The sequence below is a fragment of the Delphinus delphis genome, chromosome X, assembly GCF_949987515.2.
Source record: "Delphinus delphis chromosome X, mDelDel1.2, whole genome shotgun sequence".
In the NCBI taxonomy this organism is placed as follows: Eukaryota; Metazoa; Chordata; class Mammalia; order Artiodactyla; family Delphinidae; genus Delphinus; species Delphinus delphis.
In genome coordinates, this window is record NC_082704.1 from 65,495,050 (window position 1) to 65,504,167 (window position 9,118).

The following is a 9,118-nucleotide window of genomic DNA, read 5'->3' on the forward strand; positions in this document are numbered from 1 at the left end:
TCTACCCAGCAAGGCTCTCATTCAGATTCAACGGAGAAATCAAAAGCTTTACAGACAAGCAAAATCTAAGAGAATTTAGCATCACCAAAACAGCTTTAGAACAAATGCTAAAGGAACTACTGTAGGCAGAAAGAAAAGGCCACAATTAGAAACAAGAAGTTACGAATGGGAAAGCTCACTGGTAAAAGCAAATGTACAGTAAAGATATGAAATCATCCACACACAGATATGATGTCAAAACCAGCAATTCTAAGCAGAGAGTACAAAAGTAGGGTATGGCAAATGCATGTGAAATTAAGAGACCAGAAACTTTAAAAAATCTTGTATATATGGATATATATATATATATATATATATATATATATATATGCACACTGCTATATCAAAAGCTCATGGTAACCACAAACCAAAACTCTACAATAGATACACACAAAAAAAGGAAGAACAATCCAAACACAACACAAAAGATATTCATCAAATCACAAGAGGAGAGAACAAAAGAGGAAGGGAAGAAAAAGACTTATAAAAACAAATCTGAAACAATTAACAAAATGCCAATAGGAACGTGCATATCAGTAATTACCTTAAATGTAAATGGATTAAATGCTCCAACCAAAAGACATAGACTGGCTGAATGGGTACAAAAACAAGACCTGTATATATGCTATCTACAAGAGGCCCATTTCAGATCTACGAACACATACAGACTGAAAGTGAGGGGATGGAAAAAGGTATTCTATGCAAAAGGAAATCAAAAGAAAGCTGGAGTAACAATACTCATATCAGACAAAATAGACTTTAAAATGAAGACTGCTACAGGAGACAAAAAAAGGACACTACATAATGATCAAAGGATCAATCCAAGAAGATATAAGAATTGTAAATATATATATGCACCCAACATAGGAGCACCTCAATATATAAGGCAAATGTTAACAGTCATAAAAGGAGAAATTAACAGGAACACAATAATAATGGGATACTTTAACACCCCACTTACCCAAATGGACAGGTCATCCAGACAGAAAATCAATAAGGAAACACAGATCTTAAATCACACATTAGACCAGATGGACTTAATTGATATTTATAGAGCATTCCATCCAAAAGCAGCAGAATACATATTCTTCTCAAGTGCACATGGAACATTCTCCAGGATTGACCACATGCTGGGCCACAAAGCAAGCCTCGGTTAATTTAAGAAAATTGGAAATCATATCAAGCATCTTTTCCAACCACAACTCTATGAGATTAGAAATCAACTAAAAGGGGCTTCCCTGGTGGTGCAGTGGTTAAGAATCCGCTTACCAATGCAGCGGACATGGGTTCGAGTCCTGGTCCAGGAAGATCCCACATGCCATGGAGCAACTAAGCCCATGTGCCACAACTACTGAGCCTGCGCTCTAGAGCCCATGAGCCACAACTACTGAAGCCCGTGTGCCTAGAGCCTGTGCTCTGCAACAAGAAAATCCACCACAATGAGAAGCCTGCACTGTGCAACAAAGTGTAGCCCCCGCTCACTGCAACTAGAGAAAGCCCGTGTGCAGCAGCAAAGACCCAATGCAGCCAAAAATTAAATAAATGAATAAATAAATAAATTTATTAAAAAAAAAGAAATCAACTAAAAGAAAAAAGCTTTAAAAAACACAAACATGTGGAAGCTAAACAATATGCTACTAAACAAACAATGGATCACTGAAGAAATCAGCAAGGAAGTCAAAAAAATACCTAGAGACAAATGAAAATGAAAAAGTGATGATCCAAAACCTATGGAACCCAGCAAAAGCAGTTCTAAGAGGGAAGTTTATAGTAATACAATCTTACTTCAGGAAACAAGAAAAATCTCAAATAAATAACCCAACCTTACACTTAAAGCAACTAAAGAAAAAAGAATGGATAAAACCCAAAGATTTTAGAAAGAAATTTCAAAGATCAGAGCAGAAATAAATGAAATAGAGATGAAGAAAACAATACAAAAGGTCAATGAAACTAAAAGCTGGTTCTTTGAAAAGATAAACAAAATTGATAAACCTTTAGCCAGACTCATCAAGAAAAAGAGGAAGAGGGCTCAACTCAATAAAATTAGAAATAGAGAATCCCCGGTGGTCCAGTGGTTAGAACTCTGTGCTCTTACTGCTGAGGGCCTGGGTTGGATCCCTGGTCAGGAAACCAAGCTTCCCCAAGCCATGCAGCATGGCATAAAAAAATAAAACTAAAATAAAATAAATAAGATAAAATATAATAAAACAAAATGAAAAAGGAGAAACTGAAACCACAGAAATACAAAGGATCATAAGAGACTACTACAAGAAACTATATGCCAAGAAAATGGACAACCTAACAGAAATGGACAAATTCTTAGAAAGGTAGAATCTTCCAAGACTGAAGAGGAAGAAATAGAAATTATAAACAGACCAATCACAAGTACTGAAATTGAAACTGTGATTTAAAAACTCCAAACAATAAAAAACAAAAACAAAAACAAAAACAAAAAACTCCAAACAAACTAAAGTCCAGGACCAGATTGCTTCACAGGCAATTTCTATCATACATTTAGAGAAGAGTTAACACCTATCCTTCTGAAACTATTCCCAAAAAAATGCAGAGGAAGGAACACTCCCAAACTCATTCTATGAGGCCACCATAATTAAACCTGATACCAAAACCAGACAAAGATACTACAAAAAAAGAAAACCTGATGATCATAAATGCAAAAATCCTTAACAAAATACTAGTAAACTAAATCCAACAATACATTAAGAGGATCATACACCATGATCGAGTGGGATTTATCTCAGGTATGCAAGGATTTTTCAATATCTGCAAATTAATCAGTGTGATACACCACATTAACAAATTGAAGAATAAAAATCATATGATCATCTCAATAGATGCAGAATAAGCTTTTGACAAAATTCAACACCCATTTACAATAAAAACTCTCTAGAAAGTGGGTGTAGAGGGAACATACCTCAACAAAATAAAGGCCATATATGACAAACCCACAACTAACATCACACTCAATGGTGAAAAGCTAAAAGCATTTCCTCTAAGATCAAGAACAAGACAAGGATGTCCACTCTCACCACTTTTATTCAACATAGCTTTGGAAGTCCTAGCGACAGCAGTCAGAGAAGAAAAAGAAATAAAAGGAATCCTAATTGGAGAAGAAGTAAAACTGTCACTGTTTGCAGTTGACATGATACTATACATAGAAAATCCTAAAGATGCTACCAGAAAACTACTAGAGCTCATCAATGAATCTGGTAAAGTTGTAGGATACAAAAGTAATACACAGAAATCTCTTGCATTCCTATATACTAACAATGAAATATCAGAAAGGTAAATTAAAGAAACAATCCCATTTACCATGGCATCAAAAAGAATAAAATACATAGGAATAAATCTACCTAAGGCAGCAAAAGACCTGTATTCAGAAAAATATAAGATACTGATGAAACAAATCAAAGATGAAACAAACAGATGGAAAGATACACCATGTTCTTGGATTGGAAGAATCAATATTGTCAAAATGACTATACTACCCAGGCAATCTACAGATTCAATGCAATCGCCATCAAATTACCAATGGCATTTTTCACAGAACTAGAGCAAAAAATTTTTAAATTTGTTTGTACACACAAAAGATCCCAGATAGCTGAAGCAATCCTGAGAAAGAAGAATAGAGCTGGAGCAATCAGGCTCCCTGACTTCAGACGATACTACAAAGCTACAGTCATCAAACCGGTATGGTGCTGATACAAAAACAGAAATATAGATCAATGGAACAGGATAGAAAGTCCAAAGATAAACCCATGCACCTATGGTCACCTAATCTGTGACAAAGGAGGCCAGAATATACAATGGAGAAAAGACAGTCTTTTCAATAAGTGGTGCTGGGAAAACTGGACAGCTACATGTAAAAGAATGAAATTAGAACATTCTATAACACCATACACAAAAATAAACTCAAAATGGATTAAACCTAAATGTAAGACCACATCCTATAAAACCCTTAGAGGAAAACATAGGCAGAACACTTTCTGACATAAATCACAGCAATATCTTTTTGGATCCACCTCCTAGAGTAATGAAAATAAAAATAAACAAAATGGACCTAATTAAACTTAAAAACTTTTGCACAGCAAAGGCAACCATATACAAAACCAAAAGACAACCCACAGGATGGGAGAAATTATTTGCAAGTGAAGCAACAGACAAGGGATTGATCTCCAATATATACAAACAGCTCATGTGGCTCAGTATGAAAAACAAACAACCCAATCAAAAAATGGGCAGAAGACCTAAACAGACATTTCTCCAAAGAAGATATACACAATATAGGGGTGGGGGAGTGGGAGGTACAAACTACTGGGTGTAAGATAGGCTACAAGGATGTATTGTACAATACAGGGAATATAGCCAATATATTATAATAACTAAATGGAGTGCAACCTTTAAACATTGTATAAATTTTTTAAAATTAATTTTAGAGTCATTGTTTAACATTCTTAGCAATACAGTGTAACATCAGATTTTATATTTATTCAAATAAAATGGATGAGATATCTCAAAGAAAAAGTTTTTAAAGGCATACAGATGGCCAAAAGTCACATGAATAGATGCTCAAGTTCGCTAATTATTAGAGAAATGCAAATCAAAACTACAATGAGGTTATCACCTCACACCAGTCAGAATGGCCATCATCAAAAAGTCTAGAAACAATAAATGCTGGAGAGGGTGTGGAGAAAAGGGAACCCTCCTACACTGTTGGCAGGAATGTAAATTGGTGCAGCCACTATGGAAAACAGTATGGAGGTTCCTTAAAAAACTAAAAATAGAGCTACCATATGATCCAGCAATCTCATTCCTGGGCATATATCTGGAGAAAACCATACTTCAAAAAGATACATGCACCCCAATGTTCACTGCAGCACTATTTACAATAGCCAAGACATTGGAAGCAACCTAAATGTCCATCTACAGAAGAATGGATAAAGAAGATATGGTATAGGGACTTCGCTGGTGGTCCAGTGGTTAAGACTCCACGTTTCCCATGCAGGGGGCACAGGTTCCATTACTGGTCAGGGAACTAAGATCCCCTCATGCCACAAGTTGTGGCCAAAAAAATAAAATAAAATTGGGCAGCTCGATGCTTTATGACGACCTAGAGGGGTGGGATAGGGAGGGTGGGAGGGAGGCTCAAGAGGGAGGGTATATGGGGATATATGTATACATATAGCTGATTCACTTTGTTGTACAGCAGAAACTAACACAACATTATAAAGCAATTATACTCCAATAAAGATTAAAAAATATATCTTTAAAAAAAACCATAGGGGACACATATAAAATGGAAGGTTACTCAGCCATTAAAAAGAATGAAATAATGCCATTTGCAGTAACATGGATGGACCTAGAAAGAAGTACATCAGACAGAGATAGATATCATATGATATCACTCATATGTGGAATCTTCAAAATGATACAAATGAACTTATTTACAAAACAGAAACAGACTCACAGACTTAGAAAATAAACTTATGGTTACCAAAGGGAAAAGGTGAGTGGGAGGAATAAATTAGGAGTTTGGGATTAACATAGACACACTACTATATATAAAATAGATAACCAACAAGAATCTACTGCATAGCACAGGGAACTTTACTCAAAATTCCGTAATAACCTATATGGGAAAGGAATTTGATAAAGAATGGATATATGTATACATATAACTGAACTAATTTGCTGTACACCTGAACATAACACAACCTTATAAAACAACTATATTCCAGCATAAAATAAAAATTAAATTAAAAAAGTCCCAACACTCTGAATAAAATGAAATAAAACTTGGATGTGTAAAATTTGAGTTTGGTACTGTTAGGCTTTTGAGCTTATGGTCCAAGCCTGTTGTGAATAAGTAAATATAGGGGCCATCTTTAGCTTATTTACATAACAGTTGTGACAATCCTTTTTCTGATATAGACTTTATTTCCTGGTCGATATCAATGGCACACCTCTTCAGGGGAATTTTTCCAGCATCTGGCCACACACAGTAGTGTAATGTGGCCAGAAAAACAGCAAACCCTCTAAGTTTTATATTTGATCATGAGTTTTTTCCATTATATCAGATAAGGGATTATACTTAAACTCTAAGTTCATAAATCTTCCAAACAATAACTCAAAGGGAGAAATATCATGCCTGCCAGAGGAAGTTGACCTTATTTTTAATAAAACCAAAGGTGAAGCTCTGGGCCATTGTAAGCTGATGGCTTGATATTATTTAGTGAAAGAATTCTTTATAGTTCATTTGTTCTTCTTGTCCAAAAGACTGAGGATGATAAAGAGTATAGCAAATTATTGGTTTAGTGTTTACAGAGCTCCTACATAACCATAGAAATGAAATGACTTTCCCTATCAGACTCCAGATATTCAGAAATTCCAAAGGTTGGGATGTTATAATTCAGTAAGTCCTTGAAACACTGAGCATCTGCTTTAGCTGCTAGGAACACTTCTGGCAATCCAGACATCATATACAACATTACTGATCAATCTCTTCTGCCTTCTGAAGGTGAAAGCTCTATGCTATCAACAGAATGTGTTCTCCCCAAATTCTTATGTTGAAACCTAATCACCAATGTGATGGTATTTGGAAGAGGGTCTTTGGGAGATAATTAGGGCATGAGGGTGGAGACATCATGAATGAAATTAGTGTCCTTATAAAAGAGACCCCATAGAGCTCTCTCGCCCCTTATGCCACGTGAGGACACAGCAAGAAGAAAGCCGTTTATGAAAAAAGAAGTGGACCATCACCTGACATTGAATCTGCCAGCACCTTAATCTTGGACTTCCCAGACTCCAGACCCATGAGAAATAAGTTTATGTTGTTTATAAGCCACCCAGTCTGTGCAGTATTCTCTTATAGCAGCCCAAATGGATTAGGACACTCTATAAAGTCTATTTGCCACCAGATCCCAGGTAACAATGTCCTCAGTAGACTTATTTGCTTTACCTTAAGTGTTTCCTGTAAATAATTTTTCTGACAAGCAGCACACCTTTGTATTATTTCTTGAATTATTTGACCCTTATTCCAAATGTGGTACAATTCCAAGGTTTTCAGTATACTCCTTTTGTTTGAATAAGGTTGCTGGTGTCATGAAAAAGCCATCCAAGCATATAATAAGTGAGATACAAAAATACTCCTAGAGTCCATTCTCTAGTAAGTCTGTGTCTTTATTCCTGTTTCACCCCTAGGTTTTTCATGACATTTTTTTTTTAAATTCCATATATATGTGTTAGCATACGGTATTTGTCTCTCTCTTTCTGACTTACTTCACTCTGTATGACAGACTCTAGGCTATGGGGAGGGGGAAATGTAAACGGTGACAAAGCGATAAAGAGGCATGGACATATATACACTACCAAACGTAAGGTAGATAGCTAGTGGGAAGCAGCCGCATAGCACAGGGAGATCAGCTCGGTGCTTTGTGACCGCCTGGAGGGGTGGGATAGGGAGGGTGGGAGGGAGGGAGACGCAAGCGGGAAGAGATATAGGAATATATGTATATATATAACTGATTCATTTTGTTGTGAAGCTGAAACTAACATACCATTGTAAAGCAATTATACTCCAATAAAGATGTTAAAAAAAAAAAATACTCCTAGAGTGTAATTCCCATATTCCTATGATATTCTTCATAGCTCTCCTTGGTTTCCAATTTTCTAAATCTTGTGGAGTTGTGTATTTCTGAAATTGTAAATAAGAGTTCTTGGATAGAAGTAATGGGGCTTCAATTTCCCCAGTCAAGACCTAAGTAGCCCTTTCTGTGGCTTGATGTGCAAATTAATTTCCTTTAGATATGTCATGTTGTTGTCTGTTATGAGTTCTACAATGAATTTCAGAAATCTGTTGGAGAAGCGGGGGTGACTAATAAATCAGCAATTACGTTTCTAGTGTGATATTTCAGTTACTACTGCTATGAGAAAGTTCCCTCTATTCCTCCACATTTGTTCCATAGCATGACAGATACCAAATGCATATTTACTATCAGTATAGATATTCACCTTAAGATTGGTGGCTAATTTAAAAGTTTGTATAAGAGCTAGTAGTTCCGGTGAAAGTTCACAGCGCAGCGGCGGGTCTGGCTGGCAGCGGCGGCGGGCGGGAGGCGAGTGCCCCGTGTGCGCTTGTGGAGATAGAGGCGCGCTCGACTCTCGAGGCCTCCGTCACCAGCTCAGCTCCCTGCCCTAGGCGAGGAGGGCGGCTTGTGGGGGGTTGAGTGGCCCGAGCTGAGGGTGCGGAGAGCTCAGGGCGGCGACAACAACGGTGTTGATATCGGTGGTAACAACGGCCTCAGCAAGCCGGGAAGATGGAAGGGCGGATCGAGCTGGGAGATGTGACACCACACAATATTAAACAGTTGTAGAGATTAAACCAGGTCATCTTTTCAGTCAGCTACAATGACAAGTTCTATAAGGATGTGCTGGAGGTTGGCGAGCTAGCAAAATTTGCCTATTTCAACGATATTGCTGCAGGCGCAGTATGTTGTAGGGTGAATCATTCACAGAATCAGAAGAGACTTTACATCATGACACTAGGGTGTCTGGTACCATACCGAAGGCTAGGAATAGGAACTAAAATGTTAAATCATGTCTTAAACATCTGTGAAAAAGTTGGCACTTTTGACAACATCTATCTGCATGTCCAGATCAGCAATGAGACTGCAATTGACCTCTACAGAAAGTTTGGCTTTGAGATTATTGAGACAAAGAAGAATTACTGTAAGTGGATAGAGCCCGCAGATGCAGGAAAACCTCAAAGTCCCTTCTGGCCAGAACGCACATGTGCAAAAGACAGATAACTGAACAAATTACAGATGAACTTTCTTGCACTTGCTTGTCGCCAAATAAAAGAGATGCCCATTGATTCCCCACCCCCCTCTTTCTTTTAAAGCTTTCCCCCTTCCTTGTTCTTGTTTTTCCTCCTTTCAAAACTCCTTCCCTTTCCTCTAAAGGTTTTAAACTTTTAAGGACTTATTAATCATGTTTGGATTGTTTTAGTTTTCTTATTTTTGTGAGGTGGTTTGACTGTAGGAAGGAGAAGGTATAAATAGAT

General features: G+C 37.1%; 1 pseudogene; it reads left to right on the top strand.

The window, feature by feature from the left end:
• The first annotated feature begins 8,372 nt into the window (after positions 1–8,372).
• On the top strand, positions 8,373–8,868 carry LOC132418429 (N-alpha-acetyltransferase 50 pseudogene; annotated as a pseudogene).
• Positions 8,869–9,118: the final 250 nt, after the last annotated feature.